Raw genomic sequence first — 27,512 nt, forward strand, 5'->3', positions numbered from 1 at the left:
CACTTCGCAAAGAAACCGAGTGAAGATACACACATTGAAATAGATGGTGAATGCATACAGAAGGTCGACAAATTTAAATACTTAGGTTTTTTCATCAGCAGTAATTCTGACACTTCCGTGGCAATAAATGACCGAGTAAGTGCGGCAAACAAAGCATTCTTTGCTCACATAAAATTATTCAAGTCCCGATTGCTATCAAGAGATCAAAAGATGGCAATGTATAAAGCGCTTATAAGAAAAAAAAAAACAACGAAACAAAAATTAAAGCAAGGTTCCAATAACAGATTCTAATAGAGCTGCTAACAAAATATGTGCGAAATATCAGCGAATTGGAAGTTTACGTTGAATTTGTTTTTAGGCGTTGAAAAATGTTTTCACACAAATGGCCCTCCTGATAAATCAGTATGGGAAACTATGCCTTTCTTACTTTTTAATATCAATATCAATTCCAAATAAATTTACTTTTGAAAAGAGTTAAGTTCAAAATTTTTATTTAACAAAATTCATTAGTTGAGAATATAAAAATGTTAGAATAAATGAAAATTCTCTTTTTGATGATATATCCAAATTAATTAATTTAATCAAAAAAAGTAGTCGACGATGTCACGCTGCTCGCTGTTTTATCATAACTGGTTTTCGATTCTAAGTTACTTTTGGTTGCCAGGTAGGGTTGTACTTTAGCGTGCTGAGTCGGGTGGTGTAGACGTATAAATTGAATTGACGTTTAGATCGATTACATTTTGGTTCATGTCCTTAAGGGGTTAGGGGTAGTCAGAATTTTCAAAAAATCGATTTTTTTTTTGCATTTTCTTAAAGTATAATATTTTAAAAATATTGTGTAAAAATTTGAAGTGAATCTGACAAATACTTTTCAAGTTATTCAACAATTAACAAAGGGCGCTCGGCCGCTCCAGAGCCGATAGCAAAACTTTAAATGCGTTTTTCTCAAAACTATGTTTTTCAAACTGGTGAACACTGTAACTTAAAAACCGCTACGTAGATTTCAATAAAATTTATACAGCTTTTGAAAAACATAAAAAACTTGTGCCTGATCGAAGGATTTTTTTTTTCAAAAATTTCGATTTTTTTTTAACAATTAACTGTTGGTTTTTTTTTCTAAAATCTGGAAAAAATTTTCTGAGGCCGCCATTTTGTTCATTTTGAAAAAAAAATCTTCGATCAGGCACAAGATTATCTATTAATAAAACTAATTTTTCTTGTCCGATTGGTTTTAGATGAATCTGCAAGGACTTGTGATGTTCACGGCAAGGGACTTCTAGAGAAACGGGCTTCACACAAACAGCGATAACTTTTGCAATTATTAATTTTTTTTTTTGAAATTTTGGTGAAGTCAAGTTAAAACATGATGTTTTTATGCTATGTTTTTATTTTTGTTAAATAAATTAATTAAGTAGCAAAAAAAATTCGTGAAAATCATCATTTTTTCGGGCCTCTGACTACCCCTAACCCCTTAACAGATATACACTATTCAGCAGTTTTACATAGAAAATAACGGGGAACATTTTTCCGGAAGATTTTAACCCTCTAACTCCGCAATAAAAGGACATTTTTTGCCTATTCTTTGCAAAAGGGTTAAAAATACTTATAACAGATTGATCTAGCGTGTTAAGATGTACCACACAAATGTGCGCCATAAAATTCTATTATAAGTCTCTTAACACACCAAAGCTCAAAACTCAACTTAAACACCAGAAATAAGGCAAGCGAGAAAATGTGTATGGTAACTTATCTATACTGGAATTTTACCAAAATAACTTTTCCATACAAACTAACGAAATTGACACTAGAACAATTTTCCATCGAGTTTTATTCTGACATTCAGTGTTATTAATTAATTTTTAAATACTTGTTCTTTATATATGAAATTTAACAGATTTTTTTTAGAATTTCGGCATCTTTAAAGTTTGATTCAAATTTTCTATTTTTTAAGATAAATTCAAAGCTTTTTCCTACTTTGCTTTTAAACATATATTTGATCATACTACACTTTTTTTTAATACCTTTAATCTATTAAAACACTATGCCAGCGCCACCAACACTACTATGTATGCATGCTTACGAGGTGTGTTCAAAAAGTATCGCGAAAAAATGATTTTTTTTATCTTATGCAGCTGCTTCGCATCGAACGTCTTTATCTCGTCAATCGTAGCGTAGCGTCGTCCTTTTATGGGCCTCTTCAGTTTCGGGAACAAGAAAAAGTCTCAGGGGGCTAGATCTGGGGGAATATGGTGGCTGTGGCATCATTAGTGTGTTGGTTTTGTGTTTTTGGCCAAAAAGTCGCGCACAAGCAACGATGTGTGAGCAGGGGCGTTATTGTGATGCAAGAGCCAATTTTTGTCCTTCCACAAATACAGACTTTTCTGGCGGTTTGCTCAGCGCAAATTCCGCATAACTGACAGGTAAAATTCCTTATTGACCATTTTACCCTGTGGCAATAACTTATGACGTACAACGCCCCTGCTATCGAAGAAAACGGTAAGCAAAACTTTAACATTCGACCGAACTTGGTGCGCTTTTTTCGGTTTTAGTTCGCGCGACAGCTTCGAGATTATTGAGCTTGGTTTCCACGTCACAATCATAAACCCACGATTCGTCACCAGTTATTATCCTCTGGAGCAAATTTGGGTTGTTGCGGACAGAGTCCAACATCTCATTAGCAACGTTCATGCGATGCTGCTTTTGGTCGAAATTGACCAGTTTTGGTACGAATTTGCGGCGACCCGTCTCATGCTCAAATCATTGAAAAAAATCGAATGACACGAGCCAATCGATATTTCTAGGTTCTCAGAAACTTCACTAAGGGTGATTCGACGATTGGCCAATACCATTTTCTTCACTTCATCAATTTTTTCGTCTGTCGTTGAAGTGCTCAGGCGTCCGGCACGCTTTTCGTCGTTCACATCTTCTCGGCCTTCTGAGAACATTTTGTACCACCGATAAACGTTGCTTTGATCCAAAGTAGGTTCTCCGTATGACACAGTCAACATTCGGAATGCATCCGCGCACTTAATTACGTTTTCCACACAAAATTTGATACAGGTTCTTTGATCCATCTTTTTGAATAGGTAAAAATCGAGGACTAGCCGAAACATGTGCAAGCAAATCAGCTGTCAATAATTAGCTAAACATTCAAAATGGCCGAACTCGTCGGCATGAGTGAGCGACATGAGTACCAACATATCGCCACAAAAAAATTGAAATTCGAATACAAGTAACCTGCGAAAAATCAAAATTCGCGATACTTTTCGAACACACCTCGTATGTCTGACGATTATGACTCCATTCTATTGCTATGACTTCGCAATTTTTGAAATCCCAAAAGTCGTTTTGTGATTACAGTATGAGCTGCTTCACTTTAGTATCCCTATACCATTTAATGCAGAGTGGAGTGCTTGCGAGAGTTGTTGTATTTTTTTTGTTTGGTTGAGATACTGCCTGACGACATTTTCAGTGATATCGCACCGTATGGCAAACAGTGGGCTATAAAAATGAGAGTCAACAGAAAATAAAGTGAGAAAAAGTAGTTATAATAAAAAAATAAACATTTACGACCATTAGCGTTGGAAAATATTTGAACGAAAAAACAAAAAATGCCAACCGAATGGAGCAGCAGCGGCACACACGCTTGCCGTTGGCCCCATGAGTGACCCCAAAGAAGAAAAAAGTAAAATATTTGCTTATCTTAATGTTTCAGTTTTTCCGACGACCGACCACTTTCATACTTCCTTCACTTCCTTGACATTTACACACATAAACTCACTACACATCTATTTACATGCTATACAAGAATGTATATTTGTGTATTTGTATGAATTCCAACTAAATGGTAGCCCCATCTGCTAGTTCGTTGTGCCTTCAGCCAGCCGTGGAAGCTACATTTTGTCTACTCTGCGGGTGTATGCGGCGGTTGAGTGGTTGTGTGTGCTTTGCGGACTTTTCCGCTGACCAAGCATATGGCATAAGTGCAAGTACACACACACATATATATATATAGATATATATATATACATACACACATACTTACGCACCCACCGTGCAGTGCTGACTTTATACTTAAAAGCGATACTTTGCCAGCTTTTCGCCACGAAACCGCAGCGACCGCAGCTTTTACACGTTTACCATTCCATTTACAATGGTAAAAGTACACGCATACACACACCTACACACACACTAATGTCTAGCGAAATAAATGTATGTATGTTTGTGTATGTGTGCATGTAGAAGCATTCACAAATTCACCATTATATTTGCATACAATTTTGTAAGAGCAACTCTCATAACCGCCGCTATTTTTATTGCACCATTTTTGTTGTTTTTACTGGTCGCGAAAAAGTGGCAAAAGTCAGCTGCTAATGTCTGGAAAAAAACGAGGAAAACCGCAGCTGGAGCTCAACAGCACATTGTCCGCTAGTTCCCGCTACTACCTTTTTTATTCTCCATTCCCATTTTTACTCACTTCACCAAGCACTCGACTTCCTCTCTTCACCCTTTTCATTTTTCAGTTCTTCAGCAAAGTCGTTCTGTGTTGTTTTTGCTCTATACAACATGCTGAGTTTGACGTGTGGCAGCTGTTGGTGGGCTAAGGGTTGCCGGGGTGTTGTGCACACAATTCCAATTAAAAAGTTGCATATTCAAATTTTACTCTCGATTGAGTTATCAAGATTCGTGTTGGCTTTGATAATACGAATATGCAGGTTTTACATTAAGAGTTCTTTTTCTGATCACGCGAATGCTTACTTTCCTTAACTCCAATAAAGCTGTAAGTAAAAAATTATCGGGGAGAGGTCTTTATCGCGTTTTAAATAAAGATAGTCCAACTTTGATATTTAGCGGAGAATCTCCTTTTCCAACAAGTGCTATTTTCGATTTTGCGGATAATTGAAAAATAAAGTTCTTTCTCGACACACTTTATGGGTCCCTAGTCATTAATCATAAATCACAAAAGTTTGTGGGTGACAGCGCCTCATGAGGAGGCGAATAAAGATCCAGCTGATCCGCTGGTGAGGTCAGGTCTTGTGAAAGGATATAAATGCCCTAGTAAATTTATGGAAAGTATGCGATGTGGTACCTGCTGGTATTGACAGAGAAAGGTGGAAACGCCATCTGCTTTGAGAAGATCATTTGAAGAAGGATCTATGCCATTTATTCTTCCTATTGAGCGGCCGGTAGGGTAGATGAGGAAGAAATTATGCCATGTTGTTGGAAAAAGTCAAAATCGCTCAGATTTCTACTTCGCCAGTCAAGAAGATGAATATATCCACCAGTATTGCCTTCCTGGCTTATCGAGTTCAAGCATAGATTAGGTCGGGCGACCTAATCTAAAAAGATCAGAGAGGACATCGAGTTTAAGTTAATGCTCAGAAAAGAAGAGTTTTTCAGTTTCATCTCTAATGGACTCTCAATTAGCACAACAGAAAAAAAAATATTTTTTGTAAATAACAGGAAAAAAAATCATATTTTTATAAATAATTTTATAAATATTTTTTTTTGGGGAAAATTCTTTTAGTACTTTAAAATATGTGTTTTAGAGTACTTTAAAAAATGTGTTTTAGAAAATATTTAATTTTTTTCAAAATAGTTTTATGGTTTAGAAAATTGTTTTTTTCATCAAAGGTAACCTATTTAAAAACAAAAGAAATTTTAGAAAAAAATTTTATTAGACACATTTTTTTTAGAAATTTTAGAATATTTGTTTTTTTTTAATTTTTTTTTTAAACAACAATTTTTTAGAAAGTCTTTTAACATTTTTTTTTTAATTTTCTTTAGAGTATTTTTAGAAAACAATTTTTTTGGACAAAAATTTTATTAGGGATTTTTTTAGAAACATTTTTTAATTTCCTTTTATCATCAAAAATATCACACAAACAATCAATTTTATTATAATAGAAAAATTTAGAAATTCAGAAATTTTTTTAGAAAATAAAATTTTTTAGACAAACATTTTTTTAGAAAGATTTTTTAAATTTCCTTTTATTATTGTTAAATCTCCTCCACAAAAGTCTCACACAAATTATCAAAAAAATAAACAAAATAAAAGTCAAATAAAACAAAAACAGAAAACACCAGGAAATATTTTCCTTTTTTCAGTTGAAAACATTTTTGTTTAATTTGCGACCGTTTTCTGTGGACCTTATAAAAATTAGTTGAATATTGTTAGACACCTTTGAGGAGAACGTAATGTATACCTGAGTTTAGTGGGAAGGGTAACTTGCTATAGATTACCCTCACTTAAAAATAATCTAGGCAGCTAGGCAACTTCAAAGGAAAGTTGCTGGAAACATTCACGGCTATTAACCAGCTTGTTTTCGAATATGTAGGCTCCATTTGATTGTGTCGTAATTTTAGTAAGCAGTCGATTAAGCCACAGATCTGCCAGAGTAACTCACCCAGAACCGCACAGTTCATAGAAATGACTAATAAAGGGCGGCTTAAGGCTTCCAGTTAGGAGCCTCAACGCTATGCTCTGCTGGCAGTTTCTGCTGTGATTCTAAAGTAAGAATCACTTTAGTGTACTTATATATCTGCTGGAAATCGACCGGCCTTCTACAACTCGTAAGATCCAAGAATAGATTCAACAACTACTAGAACCATCAACATGTCAATATCCCTTGGACGATAGTCATTTCGAAATAATTAACACTCTTTTTAAAATTTCGTTTCACGAATGCCGTAAGCGGAGACCGCACACTACTCATAGCAGAGAAAGAGCTTCAGCCTCCTCTAACTACTTATGCTGAATTGACCTCCCGATACTGGGTATAGATCTGCCTTGTGAATGAACTACGCATGACATTACCCATCCCTTCACCTGTCCTAGCAGCCAACTAATTACCATTGGAAGGCATCTACGATGATAATTGCAAGTTTACAAAGCAACAGCAGGACTTAGCTCAATTTAACATTTTGCTGTTGGGGTAGCCCACCGTAGTGGAGTGAGTTGGTGCGTGATTACCATTTGGAATGCGAATCTCCGTGTAACATCAAAATGAAGAAAACATTTTTTCCTATAGCTGTCGCCTGTCAACATGCAATGACAAACCTCCGAGTGTACGAGGGGTACCTTTTATATGTCGGGATTAGAGAACAAAAACAAATTTTAATAATCGAAAATCACTTTATTGTTTTTCAAAATATTCTCCATGAAGATCTATACAATTTTGCATGCGTTTGAATCAATTGTCGAAGCACTTTTGCCACTCTGAATGAGGTACCTCCAAAACATGCATTCAGAATGCCGCAACCGCTTCTTCACGTGTCGAAAAACTTTGACCTCTCAGTTTGTTTTTTACATACGGGAATAAAAAGAAGTCATTCGGTGCCAAGTCAGGACTATACGGCGGATGACCCATTAATTCGGTGTTTTGGGTGCTCAAAAATGCAGTTGTTTGAGCCGATGTGTCAGAGCACTCCTGGTGAATTGGTTTTCCTAATTTATTGGAAGACAACTGGCAAACAAATGGTTGTGTATCACTCAGAATTTACTGTTCATTTGCTTGGAAGTGCTTCGTGCGCGAACAACTTTTGTTGGATTTGCCTCATCTTGAAACACCCATACAGTCGACTGCTGTTTACTTTCGGGCTCATACGCATAAATCCATGATTCAACACCTGTCACGATGTCATAGACGTGTTTCGAAGCCCCGCGATCGTATTTTTTGAGCATTTCCTTCGACCAATCGACACGAGCCTTTTATTGAGCGATTGACAAATTGTGTGGGATCCAACGCGAACAAATTTTTTTGACAGTCACATGTTTATGCAATATTGAATGTATGTATACTCGTCCCACTAATGCCTAAGATTGTCTCAATCTCACGATAGGTCACATGACGATCTTACAATATCAGTTCGCGCACAGCATCAATGGTTTTCGGAACAACAACTGATTTTGGACGACCTTCACGAAATTCGTCTTGGAGTGAACTACAGCCACGATTAAATTCACCATACCATCGATAAACACTGGTCCTTGATGGAGCTTCATCGCCAAAAAATGAATTAAGTTCATGCATGCATGAATCTTTGAAGTTACTGTAAACAACACAAATAGCGCTGGTATTTCAAAACGCTCTGAGTACGGAAAAGCCAAAAAATGTCAAACTTTGCGATACAGCTGTCAGTTGCCAGATTGCAACACCAGGGTTGCCAAATCCCGACATATAAAAGGCACCCCTCATATTTCTGCCATGAAAAAGCTCCTCATAAAAATATATCTGCTATTCGGAGTCTGCATAAAACTATCCATCCCTCCATTTGTGATATCAAGACACATGTCACAAATAGAAGGAGAAGCTCGGCCAAACATCAAAAATAGTGTAAGCGCCAATTATATATATATATTAAATAAACAGAATTTGTAAAAAAATGTCGAGTATGCACTTTTATAGTCCATTGAATTTTGTTAAAGTGCAAGTTTTAAGTGGCTCATTAATTATATTGATTACTGAAAATTTTTCCTGCTGACAGTGTTGGGTGTTTTTCTCCATATAATGAGTGCTCGAAACGTGTAACAATTGAGAGATTTTTTATAATTGCAATATGCTTTAGAATAATTTACATTGAACTGCGATAAAGCGAAGTTTTTCACAATTTTTTTCTTTCACTTTCAGGTACGTTCTTCGACACTGGTTATAAATTAAGTTAATTCCACATACGTAAGTAGTTTCTGGTAACAAAATATACAAATTTAGGATCGAGCAGAGTTTTTGTTTTATTCCTTCGTTAATTTCAACATCAGTATAAAATATTAAAATAAATAAAGTTTCAGTGCATGCAGTCAAACTGTCAGTAGATCTACTCACTTTTTGTCGATTGTAAATAGAGTGTTGAAGAACTCTCTAAAGCGAAGGAAATGATTTACCACCGCATCTTCCTCAAGGCAAATAGGGAAACTGAGGTTAGCAGAGTGCCAATCACATTGCGATATTTTAACGAGAAAGCGCACAAATTGCCTGTAGTTTCTTCTACTCAACGAGAGCAGACAACTAAGTAAACCTTCTATGCAAAGTCCTTTCACTACTGAAGCTGCTCGTTGTCTCCCAGTCAACGGTGTGTGAAATATGAAAACTACTCTTTGCTGGTGAACGAAAAAGAGAGACTGGTTGCCCATCAAAATATTCTGGGTAGAAGCTACTTTGGCCAACAATGTCAAATAACCAACTGTGAACTGGTAAGCTTCAAAAGAAACTTGAATATACTTAATCCGCGTCCAGATTCTATAATAACTTCGGCACTTCGGCGTCCAGCTGTACTGAGTCCCATAAATTTTGTAGGTGTTGCAAAGTTCGGACGCCTAAACTCCGTCAGTAGGAGTATAAGCTCCAAAAGTTTTCCCGTATTGTACCACAACAAGTGAAAGGATAATGAAACCGAAACAAGTTGACAAAGCAAAAAATATGAACCAATGAAATGGAAAGGACTCAGCTTATTAAAAACAAAATACTAGTTTTGCAGAGTCAGTGCATCAAATGCGGCGAAAAAACTCAATCAACCCAAATGAGCTGGGTGGCTTATTTTGTATGAATTATTAACTTACAAGCTGACACTAACACGCATACGCAATCGGGAGCGTAACATATGTTGGCTGCTATGTGCGAGCATATTGTCGGAACGTGCAAGTAACGGTGAAAGTGATTCAGCAAGCTGTGAGAAAACGAAGGAGAATGGAATGTTGGCGCAACGTGTTGCCAAGTAGCAATTTAGATAACCCGATTCGGCAAACTGATACGACAATGTAAGGAAACGAGGAGGCAACGCACATACATGAATACATATATAAATACATATGCATGCATATTGTCAAAAAAATGTATGGTCATACAAGTATGTGGAAGTGTGTGCGAGTGTGCGTTGGGCAATGACCAAACAGAATTTAGTTTGAGAGTTTGCTGGAGCAAAAACTACAAAAAAAAACAAAACAAAGCAAAATCGTCTGAAAAGGCAGGTCATGTTATTGCAAGCCTTACGAAATAAGAAACAACATACGCACACACATACATATATCCACATAGTTATAAGAAAACGTATATAATAGCGTATCGAGCGAAATAGAAACACACATACTAACCCACATGCCGAAGTATGAGTGCATGTATGTATGCATGTTTCCTTGTGCTTGTGTGCCCACATCAGTGGCTCTTACCTGTGTGTTCACCTATTTTACCTATGTTTCGATCGAAAATTGTTTGGTGTAATCTTTGCTGGCATTTCCGAAGTGATTTTCCTTAGTCCCAGAAAGGATTTTCCAATGGCTTACGGTATCCTTGTTGAGTTTCTTGCCGGATATGTTAAACAAAAATTGAATGTGTCAGCAGTACAGGCGAAGGTTCGTTTACTATGCTGGCATACATTTAAGTAAATATGTATTTTTATGCTTATTTGTATGAAAAATGTGTAGAAAATAGCACACACACACACACTGCACTGGTGGGTCAAGTTGTAATGAAAAAGCGTTCATGTGCCCTGCCTTCGCAAGAAAAGAAGAGAGGAGTATCCACTTGCCTAATTTCAGTTTAATACACAAAAATACTTACATATATACATTTATTTATATATTTAGTTATATATATGAAATTCTATATCCATTGCACGCATGTGCTGAAATTGCATTTCTATTATTTTTGCCGCTCTGATTTGCTCTGTTGTCCCTCTTCGGCGATAAGTAATAAGAATACAAAGCATATCAAAATGTAGTCAGTGACAGCTGTAACAGCGTAAGTGGGAGCAACTATTTTCGTTACAGCCGAGTGGAAAAAAATATATAATATAAGGATAAATTAAAAATTAAGAAAAACGTCCCAAAAAAAGTTTTGTGTATAAATTTCTATTATTATTATGATTGGCTGTTTATGCACTGCGACCTGAAAAGATCTATTGTGCAGCCATATAACCTACTCAAACAGTTTTAGGCTGTTAATAAATCCTAAAACTGCTGTAGGCTTAATTTCAACCAGGAGGTTTGGATCTATAGCCCCATTTTCCAGCTAATTTAGTTTGCGTCGTGCTACTGCTGGGCAGTCGCACAGAACATGTTCTGTTGTTTCTTGTGCCTCTTTACAGAGTCTATAAGAATAACTTTCTGCCACACCACTTTTTTTCATGTGGTAATTGAGTTCACAATGTCCTGTTAGTAGTTAGCCAGTGGAGAGATGTATTTTCTGCCGAGGTTAAGGATTGTCTCTACCTTTATACGTTCTGGATCAATGAGTCTTTTCGATTTCCGCATGACCTATTGGGCTCTCCACTAATCGATTAGGCTTCGTTGTTCGTGTTCACGTAGAAACGCCCTTTTGAAGCTGTTATTTACCCCACAGAAAGGTTCAGGACCTTCAGTGTTTGCCCCTAGGGACCTAGGGAGTGTTTGCCCCCACTTTCACTAAAGTGTCCACAATTTCATTCTCTTCACATCAAGGTAACAAAGTGTCTTGATGCTAAGGTGTTGGGGATTTTAAAACATTCCCAGACCAACCCTGATTGGAATGAGAAGCTATCCAGAGATTTCAGAGCAAATTTACTGACATTCCGGAGGCATTCTCTGGCACACAGCTCTAAAACGTGGACCTCCGCTTAGAAAATGGAAGTGGTTTCTCCCATTGCAATTGCTTTTTTGAAATGTGGTTCGACAATTCCAGCCCCTGTACTACCGTCTTCCATATTGGAGCAATTAGTAAACCAAACCTATGCGTCCTGTTTTAAGAATATTTAATTTTTTCTGCACGCTGAGCGGTCACTAATGACCACTTTGAGTTGCTTGGAGAATTCTAGCGGCCTTTCCATCTTGTCATGGACTGACAGGCACGAAGAGTTCAGGATTGAATCCAGAATTTTTACATGGCCTGTAAGCTTAGCTTCTTTGAGATGGAATAAATTAGGAAGCCTTAGGGCTGCACTCATTGCCGACCCGTTGGCTACAAGATAGAGTGACCATTCCTAAAGCCTCTGTGAGGTAGGTTCATATTGCTATCGTTACGCTCAGGCAGGCCATTCCTTGTTAAGTGCTATCTCAGTCTTAGTTTGGTCTGCTTTTGGCCACCATACCAGAGAGGCATAGGTGATCTTTGGCACTATTATTGTCTTATAAGACCATGCCATCATCTTTGGCCGCAAGCCCCTTGTTTTACCGTAAAGGTTTTGGCATATGTACGATAAGTGATTTTTCCAAGTCAAGGTTTTATCAAGGACTACTCTCAGATATTTCATATTCCCTGATAGAGTTAAGTCGACGCCCCCTAATTTAAAGGTCCCTTTCCTTCTTCGGGTGAAGGGTACCATACATGGTGTGTGCATATTTATCGCAAGTCCTTTCTCCCGACACCAGTTTTACGTAATGTTGCAAGCTAGTTACATGCGATCAGTTATATTTAGTAGAGTCGAATTTGCCTCTAACCATGATGGCTTTATTATCAGCAAAGCCCTGAACTTCGTATCCGAGATCATCGAGAGTCTGGAGAAGCTCGTCGATGATCAATATCCGGTGATAAAACTCCTGGTTGGGTGCATCATTTGGTTTACTTGATACATAATCTTTTTGGCGCAGTTTCAAAAATTGCTGTTCTATTCTTCAGCATATTGAGAACCTTCATTATGATTAGTCTATCTATTTCCTTCCTAACCACATCTTCCTCTACATAATTAAAAGAAGCATTGCCGAATGTTCCCGTAACGTCCATCGATGTACAGAGGGCAATTTTCTTACCAGGCAACGCCTTTTCGATCTTGGTCGTGGGGCTAAGTATGGCAGTTTCAGGCGATTTGCCTGACTGGTAAGCGTATGGGGAGAGAGAAAATGGAGAGGCGAATCCCTAAGATAAGCGTCTCTAAAGTATTGCTCAATTATTTTTTCCATAGCTTTGAGCAGGAAAAAAGTTAAGTTAAAGCTGCCCTGGCTTTACTACAATTTTTAGACACTATGCCTAATTCCAGGCTTATCCCTCCTAAATTCCTAAATAAATTTCTTTCTGAATTTTGGTTTTTTTCCGAAACATTTTATTAATGCTTTTCATTGCAAATTTAAGACTTTTTCCTAAAAATGTGTTCTTCAAAATTTTTTTCAAAAAAAAAAAAAAAATATTTAAAAATTTAAGGAAATAACTTCTCAAGAAAATCAAAAACCAAAAATTTTTTTTGTAATTTTTTTTAATTAATTTTTTTTTATTTGAAAATTATTTTTCTGAAAAATATTTTTTTAACTTGTTTAAGAATTATCCTTCATTTTAAAATAGTTTCTAAAATTGTTTATAAAAAGTAAACAAAAAAAAAAAAACACTTACTAAAAAGTTTAAAGATTAATAATTATTGCTTTTTAAAAAAGGTACAAAAAATATTGTTAGTCATAAAATGCTTGCTAGAGTTATGCTGACATAGAGTAAAATAGTTTTTAAAAGATTTTCTGAAAACTCAAAAATTAGAATAAAGTTATTAAAAATATTTAAATTAATAATAAAGTTAAAGAACAAACAGCATACGAAAGTAAAGGTTTGTAAAAGTTATGCTTCCATTGACTAAAATAGTATCTAAAAAGTTTTGTTTTTAAATTAAACTTCTGATTTTTTTAATTTAAAAACCGCTTTCCCAAAAAAACATTTTAACATTTTTTTTAAGAATTAATCTTTTCCAAGGCGCCATCTCAAAAGTAATTAAATATTGCCTTTTATTTAAAAATCATAAATATTAGTTTGTAAGAAACCTAAAAGAGAGAAAAATTGTAGATGTAAATAAAAAAACGATATATAAAAATTAAATTGATAAAATCATCTATTACTAAGACTTATTTTTCCAGAGACTAAACTACTGTCTACGAAGTGTTTCTGTATCAACTGAAAGCTTTAATCCCCAATAATACATTCGGTTAAATTTTTATTGAACCAAAGTAAATAATTAAAATTTTGAAATTTTCGCCGTAAAAATTCGTTTGAAGATTAAGACACTAGACTGATGCTAAATATTTACATTTTACTTGAGTACAGACAAAAGCAAGGCATATAAGACACTTAGGCAAAACTTAAAGTAATCACCCATGCATACCACACACACATCAGAGCATCACCGCAAACCACTTAATATACAAAACCCACACATACATACACACATTTAGGGATATACACAACTATACGTATATATATGTATGTGTGTAAAACTGGTTTATTGTAGCTATTGAGCCATTTGTTGTTCACTTGTAAGACATGCAGGAAATGCTTGTACAAAAAGTGTTGTTGAAGAAAACAAAAATAAGAAAAAACAAGTAGAAGTAAGTATTCCATGTGCTCGCCTCGTTCTCTTCACCAAGGCAGACAGTTCAAATGGGTTGATATGCATGCTGAGCACAATTGAATCGTAATTGGAAATTAGCAGTCAGCTGCAATCTCAAAAGTTGTCTACAGCTTGCAGTTTGCTAAAATAGGGCATGTGCCTTGCCAGGCCTTTTGCGATTGTGTTCAACTTACATAGTTACCCTAGATCCTAGCGATGCTTGCCAGTCTTTGCTTACTGAAAGATTCAGCCACCATATGAAGTTAGATTCGATGTTCCAATGAGGTGCGTTATTAGTTTAAACCGGTTGCTGGGCAATGTAAGCCTGGCCCGACTGCATTTCATTCCACTCATAGGTTTTTTTTTGAGACAAGAGCACGACGCAAGTTTAGGTGAAGTGCACACCTCCAATTATTCAAGACTATTGTGATCAGCCATCCAGAGTGAAATAAGTATTGCTTATGTACCAAAACACTTAAGCTATGTTTTATAATTTTCAGGGTAACATTAGCATACTTGCTCCTCAGCATATCTCTATAAGAAAGTCCATAAATTGAAGGCTTTTATATACTAGGGTGTACTTCGTAATTTTAAAGTCATCAGTTAGGACTGTACGATTTGTGGATTTTGTGAACATTCGTATTGTTCATGTCAATCTGTACCAACAACATCTATGGCGCAACTGTGAAGAGTCTACAGAATATACCCATTAAGTGAGTTGTACGGTCCATGGAAAACTGATGCATGAAACACCAAGTGATAAAAAAAAAAATGTTCTAATAGCAGTCGTTCCGCGGCAGGCAACGGCAAGCCTCCGAGTGTATTTCTATCATGAAAAAGCTCCTCGTGAAAAATATCTGTCGTTCGAAGTCGGCTTAAAACTGTACTCCATATGTTCCTTATACCCCGAAATGTAAAAAATTTCTCGAGGTGGAGTTTAAAAGAAAACAATCAGACTCGATGATGAGTATCGATCAAGGCAGTTATTTGGTAGTACAATTTTGTTATTTCACAGTTTACGTACCACTTAGTAGGTACTCAGCTGACTATTGAGTAATCGGCACTCAGAAAATGGCACTGAAAATATCTTAAATTACCCCATTGTTTTCTTTATACCAATCAATACCACTGTATTCTTCAAACTGTGACCGAAGGCATTGCCTTAGTTAGTTGTTAGCCTCTTAATCCCGAAAATCTGACGATGGAGTGAACAAAAGCAAGGAAAGCAACAGCAGAAAGGCAATATCAGTCGAAAAGGCGAAGGAGGGTGAAAATAACTGTTCTAATATCAACAGCAATAACAGTTTAAGAAATCCGGAAGGAAGTGTATGACTGCATGTGCACACCAATTTAGCCGACAGTGCTTGATAGCCAACGAGAGCGCATGTCATATTGTACGACGCGTATAGCTGTACGACAGGGCGTATACGTAACGCGCAATGGACCTGGAGGCGAGAAAGTGGAAGAGAGCAAACAATGTACAATATCCATAGGTATGCATGTACATATGTACATAATTTGAACAAATTTTGTGTTCGCAAAAAATGGAAAATTGTATGAACATATATGTATGTGAACAGATGTACATATTTGCATGCGCGAGTATGTGTGCGCTGGTGTGTTGTGTGATGTGTAGGCGACCGCAAAAGAAATCCCAGTCTTACGAATGCGGTTTTTGTGGATTTTCGAATTTCGGTGTTTTTCTGTGGTCATGTGTAGTAAGCGCATACAAGATTAAAGCACATGCAGGCAGACAGATGTACACACATAAGTACATATAAATATATATGGGATGCTAAATGTAAGCACTTAAATAAAATAGAATATGCTCGAATGTGGGTAAATATTGTATTATATATATATATGTATATATATATGAGTGTATATATATTTGCATTTCGTGCGCTGTAATGCTGTGTAAGAGAAGATTTCATTTTTATTTCTTCGCTCAAAGTGAGTTGAGAACAGTAGTTCATTGCAGTCACTGGCCGATATTGGATTTTAAGGGCACATTTGCTCGTTTAAGCACGTACAAGTGCTGGCACACACGCTCGTACCTATACATAAATGCCACACATTTGCACAAATACGATTATTACATACAAATATACATAAGTGTGCGAAGTTTTCCTTATTTATCTTATAAAATTGGCAAGGTAGACAAAATTACTGCTTACTTTCCTTGGCTTATCAAAATTTCAGTCTTTCGCTGTCTATTTTTGTGGTTGAAACTAAATTGGCATAGAACGTTGTGTAACATAAGGAAATTGGGTAATAAAACTAAACAGAAATTTTTGAAGTAGTATTTTGTGGCAATTTTTTTTTTATATTTATTTCTGTGCATTTCGTTTGCTTTTATTGCCATTGCTGCATCGTAAAAATGACAGGGTGAACCAATCGAAATATAATTTGCTCAAAATTTCGTAAAGGTATGTGGTAAAGCTGAATAATAAAAGTAGATTAGTAAAGAAAAGGAGCTTTGCTAGTATGAACTTCTGATATGAAGAAAGTATCGTATCTGGCTTGTAGGGAGCTGCTCTGCATATGAATTAAATATGCCAACAAGAGCTATTAGAAATATACATAGTTACGTAAGTTAAAAGAACAGCATCAGTGCTAAAAGACATTGATTTTCTCTTAGTGCACTAAGTAGCCTTTTCAAGGGCTCGCCACTTAGTGCATTGTTCGGAGGAGCTTTGGAGAGTACAAACATAGGGTGGAGTGGCGCAAAATTCATCACCCTGCTTTAAGATTTGTATTTTTTGCAAATGAAGTCGTACGTTCTTAATATTTGACATTTGTGAACTAGACAAGCCAAACCGTTTGGAGCAGGCGCAAAGCTATGGGTCCCTTTATATTTATATACGCGCCAATTATGTTTTAATGTATATTTAGGAGCAGGGTTACCATCGAATTAAAATTTTATAAAAAAATAATTATAAAGCTACATCTTTCTGAATTTTTTATCTACTGGGTTACCATCCGACTAAAATTTTATAGAAAAAAAATACGTATGTAGATTTGTATATAAGCTGCGTTGCTATCGCAAAGTAAAATTTATGAAACAAAAAAATTTTGCGCGAAAAAATGTCATCGAATTCAAATTTTATAAAAAAAATTATGAAGGTAAATTTTTTTGAATTTTTTATCTACAGGGATTTCATGGGACTAATATTTTACAAAAAAAATGTTAAAAGATATTTATTTGCACATAAACAGAGCTGCGATCAGCAAAGTTTAACTATGGTTCAAAAAATTTTATACGCTTGGCGTATGCCTTTGAGCTAATTAATTTTGAATAAAATTTCAATTCACCTACGGCACCCTACTAGTGAAAATGTGAGTAATATAAATATAGTTTAAGTCTCATGCGTGACCAAATAGAGGATTTTTTTCAAAAATAAAACATTTTACGTTTTGTTAAATAAACGGCTACTCTGTGGAGTATCTGATAGTAAAAATAAAGATTTCCTTCATTCAAAATTTATTTTTTATTTAATAAAAAATTATTAAAAAAAATTAATTTGGCGCCACCTTGTATATTTTTATGAGTATAATTAGCGCATATATTCAATATTATTAATTAATTTAAATATATTGATGTAAATACTTTTTGCAGAACTTTATTCTAAAGATAGTGATAGTTTTGGACAGGGTTGCCAAGTAGTCAGTCTTTTATTTAACAAAACGAAGAAATATTTCACTAAGAAATGCTTTATTTTTGCACAAGTTCTACTATTTGGTCGCGAATGAGACCTTACTTGCATTGATTCACATGTTTACTGGCAGGATTGCCATAGGCGAATTAAATTTTTTTTTAAAAATCTGTAAGCTCAAAGGCAGTACAGCCTGAGCGTACTAATTTTTTTGTTTAAAAAAAAATTACTGTGCTGGTGGCAACTCTGCTTTTATAGAAATATATATCTATACATATTTTTTTTAAATATTAGCCCTATGGGGAGTCCGCAGTATAATGAATTTAATGTTGTCTGAGTGCTAAAACTGTAGATAAAAAATTCAGAAAAATGTAGCTTGAAAATTTTTTTTTTTATAAAGTTCTAATTCGATGGTAATCCTGTCCATAAATATATAATAGGTCTATGGATAAGTTCGTGCGGTTTTACAACAGATGGCGTAACTTGATTATTATTCCATCGATCCACATTTCCAAACATTCATTGGAGAGCTACTGTCGTAAGGCACAAACGTCAGTATAAGTTTTTTATTTGAAGCGTAAACAACAATATTTTTACCACACTTGAAAATGTCGAATTTCGTGCCAAATAATGTGTTTTTGCGGGGAATTTTTTAATATGAAGAAAAAAGCAGCCGAAAGTCATCGTATCTTGGTGGAAGTTTATGGTGAGCATGCTCTAGCTGAGCGAACGTGCCAGAAGTGGTTTGCACGCTTTAAAAGTGGTGATTTTGGCCGCGCCGCCAAAGTTCATGGATACCGAATTGGAGGAATTGCTCGATCAAGATCCGGCTCAAACGCAAGAAGAGGTTGCAAAAACTTTGGGAGTTGATAAATCAACCATTTCCAAACGTTTAAAAGCCATGGGAATGATCCGAAATTCAAATTTCGAAAAAAAACCGCACGAACTTATTCATAGACCTATTATTAAAATATTAGTGGCCCGTACATTCTTCGTTGGTGTTTGGCAGAGTTTCTCTTTCAAATTGTGGTTTGCGGGATTTGGATTTATGCTGTCTCTGAATAGCTGATGGTTCTTCCATGAGAAGCCATTTCATAGTAGAAAGGCATTTGCAGGTTTATTATTCCCTAACGAGCGGTGATCGCTATAGGGAAACCATTTTTCTTTAATTTGATGCTTAATTTCCATTATGACTTTTGTAATCTGGACGCACCGAATGTTAGTCACGTATAACCTCATTCGACTAAGGTAGCCTTGTCACTTGCCATTTACAGATTCGTTAGGTGAGACCAATACCGAGGCCATTTGCCAGATACAATTATATGAAGTACACAATTTTCGTATCTTCTGAAGTGCTCTGGAGGTATTGACAAGCATCTAACTTCGGTTTTTTTAATTTTTATTGCCGGAAAAAGTAATTTCGCTAATCGTAGCTCTCTTCCCTCTGCATATTTCGCGCAATGATATTCTTCTTCCATAGATGGTTCTATATGTAGAAGTTCACACAAATGGGAAAAAGACCTGACCGGCATTCAATTGGGAGTGACGATTCTTCTGCATATGGTCCAAGCAGTTCACAAATTCTGAGTAGCTCCCGAACTGTCGTTCGAGAGCGCGCTAATGTTCCTTTGTCTGCGATATTCGCCGTTGCCAGCGTTCAAAGGTCCAAAAATCTTACGCAGAATCTTTCTCTCGAACACTCCAAGCGTCGCTTCATCGGATGTTGTCATCGTCCAAGCTTCTGCGCCATACGTTAGGACGGGCATGATGTGAGTCTTTTAGAGTATTAGTTTTGTTCGTAGAGAGAGGACTTTACTGCTCAGTTGCCTACTTAGTCCAAAGTAGCACTTGTTGGCAAGAGAGATTCTATGTTGGATTTTAAGGCTGACATTGTTATCGGTGTTAATGCTGGTTCCTAGATAAACGAAGTATTTTACAACCTCGAAATTATAACTGTCTACAGTGACGTGGGTGCCGATATGCGAGTGCGCCGACTGTTTGTTTGAAGACAGGAGGTACTTCGTTTTGTCCTCGTTCACCACCAAACCCATTCGCTTTGCCTCTTTATCCAGTTTGGAGAAGGCAGAACTAACAGCGCGGTTGTTAAGGCCGATGATGTCAATATCATCGGCATACGCCAGCAATTGTACGCTCTTATAAAAAAGTGTGCCTGAGCGATTCAGTTCTGCGGCTCGTACGATGCTCTCCAACATCAGGTTAAAGAAGTCACACGACAGCGAGTCACCCTGTCTGAAACCTCGTTTGGTATCAAACGGCTCGGAGAGGTCCTTCTCAATTCTGACGGCGCTGCTGGTGTTGAGCAATGTCATCTTGCATAGCCGTATTAGTTTTGCGGGGATACCAAATTCAGACATCTCGGCATACAGATAACTCTAATTCGTACTGTCGAATGCAGCTTTGAAATCGACGAAAAGATGGTGTGTGTCGATTCTCCTTTCGTGGGTCTTTTCCAAGATTTGGCGTATTGTAAATATTTGGTCGATGGTAGACTTTCCAGGTCTAAAGCCACACTGATAAGGTCCAATCAGTTGGTTGACGGTGGGCTTGAGCCTTTCACACAATACGCTCGCTAGAACCTTATAGGCGATATTTAGAGACTTATCCCGCGGTAATTGGCACAGATTGCTAGATCCCCCTTCTTATGGATTGGGCAGAGCACACTTAAATTTCAATCAGCAGGCATGCTTTCATCCGACCATATTTTGCATAGGAGCTGATGCATGCACCTTACCAGCTCCTCGCCGCCATGTTTGAATAGCTCAGCCGGCAGTCCGTCAGCGCCTGCGGCTTTGTTGTTCTTTAGCCGCGTTATGGCTATTCGCACCTCGTCATGGTCGGGTAGCGGAACGTCAATTCCGTCGTCAACGATTGGGGTATCGGGATCTTCACATTCTCGGTGACATGCGCAGCTGTCACTATTTAACAGGTTCGAGAAGTGTTCCCTCCATAATTTAAGATTGCTCTGGATGTCAGTCACCAGTTCGCCGTCTTTGTTCTTACAGGAAAACGCCCCATTCTTACAACATTCTGTAAGTCGCCGAACTTTCTGATAGAATTTTCGGGCGTTGTTCCTGTTGGCCAGCATCTCAAGCTCTTCGCACTCACGTATTTCGGCCTCTCGTTTCTTTTTTCGGATAATACGTCTCTCTTCCCTTTTCAGCTCTCTGTAGCGATCCCACATGGCTCGCGTTGCGCCCGATCGCAGCGTGGCTCTATAGGCGGCATCCTTTCTTTTTGCATGACATTCCTCGTCGTACCAATTGTTTTTTCGGGCTCACCGGAATCCGTCGGCGGTACGTAGGGAACGAGAAATGTTGCTCCATTGCTCGTGCATGCCGGTTTGTTGGGCAGTGCTCTCTGAGAGCAGGAGTGAGAGTCGAGTGGCGAATCTTCTGGCTGTCTGTTGTGATTGCAGCTTTTCGATGTCGAACATTCTTTGCGTAGGTAGATGTACGTTTTTTGCTGTACAGAGGGCGTGTGCGCAGTTTGGCTGCAACAAGATAATGATCCGAGTCGATGTTGGGTCCTCGGATCGTACGTACATCTAATACACTAGAAGCGTGTCTTCCATCTATCACAACATGATCGATCTGGTTTCGCGTTTTTCGATCAGGGGACAGCCAGGTAGCTTGGTGGATTTTTTTATGCTGGAATCTGGTGCTGTAGACTACCATGTTTCGGGCCCCGGCGAAGTCGATCAGCCTCTGTCCGTTACCGGATGTTTCATTGTGCAGGCTGAATTTTCCGACTGTGGGACCAAAAATTCCTTCCTTGCCCACCCTGGCGTTGAAGTCGCCAAGCACGATTTTAATGTCGTGGCGGGGGCAGTGCTCTTACGAACGATCCAAGCGCTCATAGAAGGAATCTTTGGTCGCATAGTCCTTCTCTTCCGTCGGGGCGTGGGCGCCAATTAGCGATTTGTTAAAAAAACGGGATTTGATGCGGATTATTGCGAGACGCTCGTCCACCGGAGTGAACGACAGTACTTGGCGGCGAAGTTGCTCTCCCACATCAAATCAGACACCGAATTTGCGCTCCTTTACATGGCAGAGGCACCTTCCCCATTAAGGGACCGGACATCCCAGGTGCATGCTCTCAAATCGTATTCCTTATTTCGTTTACAGGGGTCGTCATCAGTGTTGGAAGTTCTCATCCGAGGCTTTGTTGTTGTTTTCATTGTGGTGGCTTTTTAAGGGGCGGGTCCCAAACCCAACGCACAACCAGCTATGCTGGGATGCTTCGCCTTCTCACGTTAGCTCACTCCCGAACGGGTGTTCGGAAGCTACCCTGAGGATACGTGGGCTAATCCCGGACGTTGTGAGCTGCTTGAACCATATGTAGAAGAATCGTCCTGGCCACTCCCAAGTGAATGGCGATCAGTAATTTTCCCCACTTGCGTGGACTTCTACACATGGAACCATCCGCGCAATGACCTACTAAAATGAAATTGACCTGACTTGAAACTAGGTCATCATGAATACCAGCGTGGTGACGCCATTATTTCAGTTGCGGAAAGTTTCAAAGGCCCACAATTAGGGCACGCGTGAGCTAGGTATTGACCAGCCCGAAGTCTAAATAAGTTTACCCCATAAGAAACAATATCGAACGTTTTATTAAGTTGGAAAAATTATATTGCTTTTCCACTCTTTCTCTTCTGTTGATTAAATGAAAAGAAAGTTGTAGGAGATATAATAATTTTATTTTATAATTGGCCTACCCTTTACAGTCATTGGCAGCATTTTGTTTGCGCATGTAGTTTAATTTTTATTTTTGCTGTTAAAATATTCCTTAGATATTTATTTAAAAATAAATACTTTATTTTTGTTTCTCAAACACTAAAATTTAAATATCCCTTCTGCTCAAATATGAACGAGACGTTATCAATAAAACGGTCCGCGGATGACATATGGCAAAAATAAATTTTTTGGTTTTTGGTAGGACTGTTATAAGCTTACATGGTAAATTTCAGCGTAATATGTCACATAGTTTGTTTTCTGTGCTACTGTAAACAAGCCAAGCCTCTTTATCATTTACCAATGTAGAGGTGATAGTTGTTGATAGAAGGGCTTTTAGAGCCGCTTGGCTATATGAAAGTATGTAGATGTGAGTACCTTTCATTTTCCTGCTAAGGCATCCTCTCACACATATTTCAATGGCATGCATTTTTTGTTTTAATTTGCAGATTGATCTTTAAAATTTATTAAAATGGCTAACTGGGACACGCAAACAAGAATTTGGATAGTCCGCCGCTATCACGCATTGGAGTCCGTAGTTTTGGTACAGAGAGAGTACAGGCGGATGTTTTGCGGCGATCCCCCGAGCTGATGGACCATAATGAGACTGGTGAATAATTTTGCTGAGCAAGGAACAGTCGCAAGAAGGCCTTATCATCGAAACCCACCAGTTCGGACGGAGGAAACGATCGCTGCTGTAGCTGCAGCTATACAAAGCAATCCAAGGGTTTCAACAAGAAGCTTATCTGCTCAACTTGGTGTCAGCCGACAGTCTTTGCAAACAATAATGCACAAAGATTTAGACTTATTTCCCTACAAAATTCAAATGGTTAACAAACTGAATGCAGCAGACTTGCCGATTCGCTTGGAATTTCGCCAGAAGATCCTGCAAATGGTGGAAGAAGACCAAAACATGTTAAATTGCCTTTTCATGTCTGATGAGGCCCATTTCGATTTAAACGGCAATGTGAACAAACAAAATTGTCGAATATGGAGTACTTCTAACCCACAGATACTCCACGAGACGGAATTGCATCCTCTTCGCGTGACAGTGTGGTGTGCGGTTTCTTCACGCTGTATTGTCGGGCCTTATTTTTTTGAAGAAAATGGTCACACCGTTACGGTTACTGGAGACCGTTATTTGAAAATGCTGAAAGAATTTTTCTATCCAGAACTACGCCGAAGAATTCCTTTCAACTCTGTGTGGTTTCAACAAGATGGGGCAACGTCTCACATAGCCCAGACTGTTATGACAGAGTTGCGACGAAAATTTCCCAATAAACTGATTTCAAGAAACTCCGAATTTCGTTGGCCCCCCTGGTCGCCTGACCTTACTGCACCTGACTTTTTCTTGTGGGGTTTATGTAAACAAGAAGTTTATAAAACAAAGCCAACAAATTTGGATGAACTAAAATAATCCATTCGGGCAACAATTGCGGCTATTCCTGTCGCAACTCTCAACGAGCATGGGGGGCATTTAAATTCAATTATTTTTAAAACTAGTTAAGCTACATTTAATAAAATTTAATGACCTTCAACTTGAAAAAAAAAAATAAATGAATTCCATACACTAAAAAAAAAGTTATTTGAGTTTCTTAATGTAGCAAAATTCATCAGCCACCCTGTATCACAAAATTTTGAACAGCGTTGGTTATAAAACTATTTTTTAATCATAAAAAAAAATCCAAAAAGGCTTAAATAAAAACTTTTAGCAAAAAATGTTTTTTAATATTAAATTTAGAAATGCCAGTAAAATAATTATTAAAAAGTTTTGAACAGCTTTGGTTATAAATCTTTTTGTATTTAATCATAAAAAAATTCATAAAAATCTTAAATAAAAATTTTTAGCAAAAAGAGTTTTTTTAATATTAAATTTTGAATTGCCAATAAAATAAATATTAAAAAAATTTAAACAGCTTTTTTATATGGTAAATCTATCTTTTAATCATAAAAAAAATTAAAGAAAGGCTTTAATAAAAATTTTTAGCAAGAACAGTTTTTTAAATTTAAAATTTAGAAATGCCAATAAAATAAATATTAAAAAATTTTTAAACAGCGTTGGTTATAAATCTATTTTTTAATCATAAAAAGAATTCAAAAACCTTAAATAAAAAATTTTGGTAAAAACAATTTTTTGAATATTAAAATTACAAATGCCAACACCAAAGTAAGGAAAATTAAATACAAATAAATATTTTAAAATGTCGACTCTTAGCTTTTACGAAGTTGAGAAAGGAAAATTTAGGAATATCTGATATTTTTGAACAACGTTGGTTAAAAAAGTATTTGATAATTTAAAATTACATGAAAGTAAAGAGTTGTAAATGAAAACTGTTAGTAAATAAGATTAATAAATTCTAATTGTTAAAATTCGCGCACGAAGTCAGAAAAAAATTTCGAACAATTTTGGTTTTAAAAATATTCCGAGCAAGGATGTAAAGAAATATAATATTTTATTCAACAGGAAATTAAATGAAATAGCTCTAATAATTTATTTATAAATTTTACTTTATTTGTTCCCCCTTTATGTGTTAATTTTTTTCTTTTGCCAAAACTCCTATTTCCTAGACGACTTGCAATTCTTTGCTCTTCAATTTTCAACTTGCTTTTGATTGTATTACAAATCATCTCAGCAACACCATTCATCAATATGATTGCCGACAAGGAATTCTGTGAAACATTGTTTAAACTGGCTATGTACACATTCATACACACATACACATTTGTGCATACATACACATTCACACACACACACATAAGCATGACTACTAACTTCATTTTCATCAAGTCTGCTGCTCCTCTGCTTCCTCTTCATGTTTGCACTTGTAACTTTTATTTGCATTGCATTTATCTATTTGAATATTGAAATTGAAAAATTATTGCATTTTGCTGCTTCGAAGTATCCATTTTATTTAGTGTTTATATTTCCCCAGTCTTTGCTCTGTTTCTATTATTTCTATGTGCACAAGCGGCCTGAAGTGTAGTGCACTCACCTACATACATCCATATACATGTGCACGTGCATATAGCATATTTGTATACTTGTATTTTTTCTATATATTTATTATTGAGAGCTTTCTGTGCATATGCTGAGAAATTTTTCTGTAGTAGCAGACTACTCTTCATTCCATTCAATTTCTAGTCTATTCAAGCAACTGTACCTATTGCAGCGTGATTTAAATGGAAGCGAAATGTTGGGGAAAAAATGAAGCCATGTTGATGATGAGTGTGTGCTTTTGGTTTTTAAAGTGCATAAAGCAGAGGAAGATTGTTATATATTTATAGCTGTGCGCCTGTATGTAGGCAATAAGCAGTAGAAGTGCAGTAGGCTACTTGAATGCTGCGTTGTGTGAGTTCTAAGAAAATGTTTTTCGGTGAACACAAAAAAAAGTACTAGGATATGAAAATATAAACAAAAGGGGTTAAATTGGAAAAAAAATACAAATCAAGGAGAAAAATTTTACTTGCAGAGCGCATTGAATAAACCACTTTGAAATGATGCAACATCATTCAATAGCAGAAACTCAAGATTTTTTTCAGAAACGCAGTTGCGAGGAGCTAAGAATTAAGAGGACTTTTAAAAAATTTTGCTAGCTCATAATTCTTAAAATTATAACCCACTTTTCGTTTGGAAAATCTACTAAAAATAGCGCTAAAGTTTCTAGTAGCTTTTTCAGTTATCAGCTTAAAGTAGAGTCTCCCTTTCATTTACTTTATTTTTGCGACAAAAGTAGGAAACTACAGTAATCTGAACACCAAATAATTTTTCATATGTCTAGATTTTTCTTTGAATGTGTTTTAGTAGCCAAAACTGCAGAATCTATTTCTACAAGGCGAACGTAGTCATATTTTCTGGCAGCCTAGCCGTAACCACCACTGCTTGTACAACAGCTAAGTGGTTCTCAATATTGAAAAAAGAACGCGAGTATTATGACTTATACCTTCTAAGCCATTTCTATGACTAGCTGCAAATATTAATATTATAATTATCAGTTTACTTTATAAGTACAGATGACTAAAGGCCGTCAACTCAGATGTAGCCCATCAAGTGTAGAATGCCTTGAGATCAATATCTCGTATGAACTCCTTCTAAAACACCCAGTAGGGAGACTTTAAGAAAAAATGCAACAAGAAAAGAGGCAAGACTAAGAGTTTTCTTTTGCTCGGTGGTACCCACTAAACTGGTTTCCTATCATGAAAATTTCGAGCATTAATGCAAGGAAGCGCACTTTGGGGGAAATCTGCAAAAAAAGGCCATCCAAAATGCTTGAGGGTCGGTATCGAATGAATGAAAATGAGGTTTCCAGTTTGCCTTCATGACCTTCAGTGCTCTCTACTCATCACAGTACTCCATCTGCACCCAGTCCCTTTAGTTAACCTAAGACAGAGCTGGGTTGGACTGAGCGTATGTACCTTTTGTCTAGCCGCATCGGCTGAGATAGCTCAACCTTCTTCACGCTTTAGCGTTAAGTTCGAAAAGAATCAGCACAACTACTGCTCCAGGAGTCTCCAGGGACTGATCGCAGAAACGAGAGGAGCCATATCTTAATTCTATGCGGATGATTACAAGATCTGCAGTGGCCTAGGAGAATGCTAGTGCGCATGATGGTAATACCCCCAGTAAGGAATACGCCTGGCGTACGCCCATAACCTAATGCCAACTCGTATGTTTTAACTTTAGCTCTTTTCTTCTAAGCTTCTTCTTGATGGTAACTTATAGCAAGGAAGGGCTTAGGTTCTACTAGTAACGAGGTCGTAAACTTTTTGCCAATGCATCCACTACTTCATTCCCAGTTATATCCCTGTGTCCTGGGATCCACATGATTCGGTTGCG

This window comes from Anastrepha obliqua, chromosome 4, assembly GCF_027943255.1.
Source record: "Anastrepha obliqua isolate idAnaObli1 chromosome 4, idAnaObli1_1.0, whole genome shotgun sequence".
Classification (NCBI taxonomy): Eukaryota; Metazoa; Arthropoda; class Insecta; order Diptera; family Tephritidae; genus Anastrepha; species Anastrepha obliqua.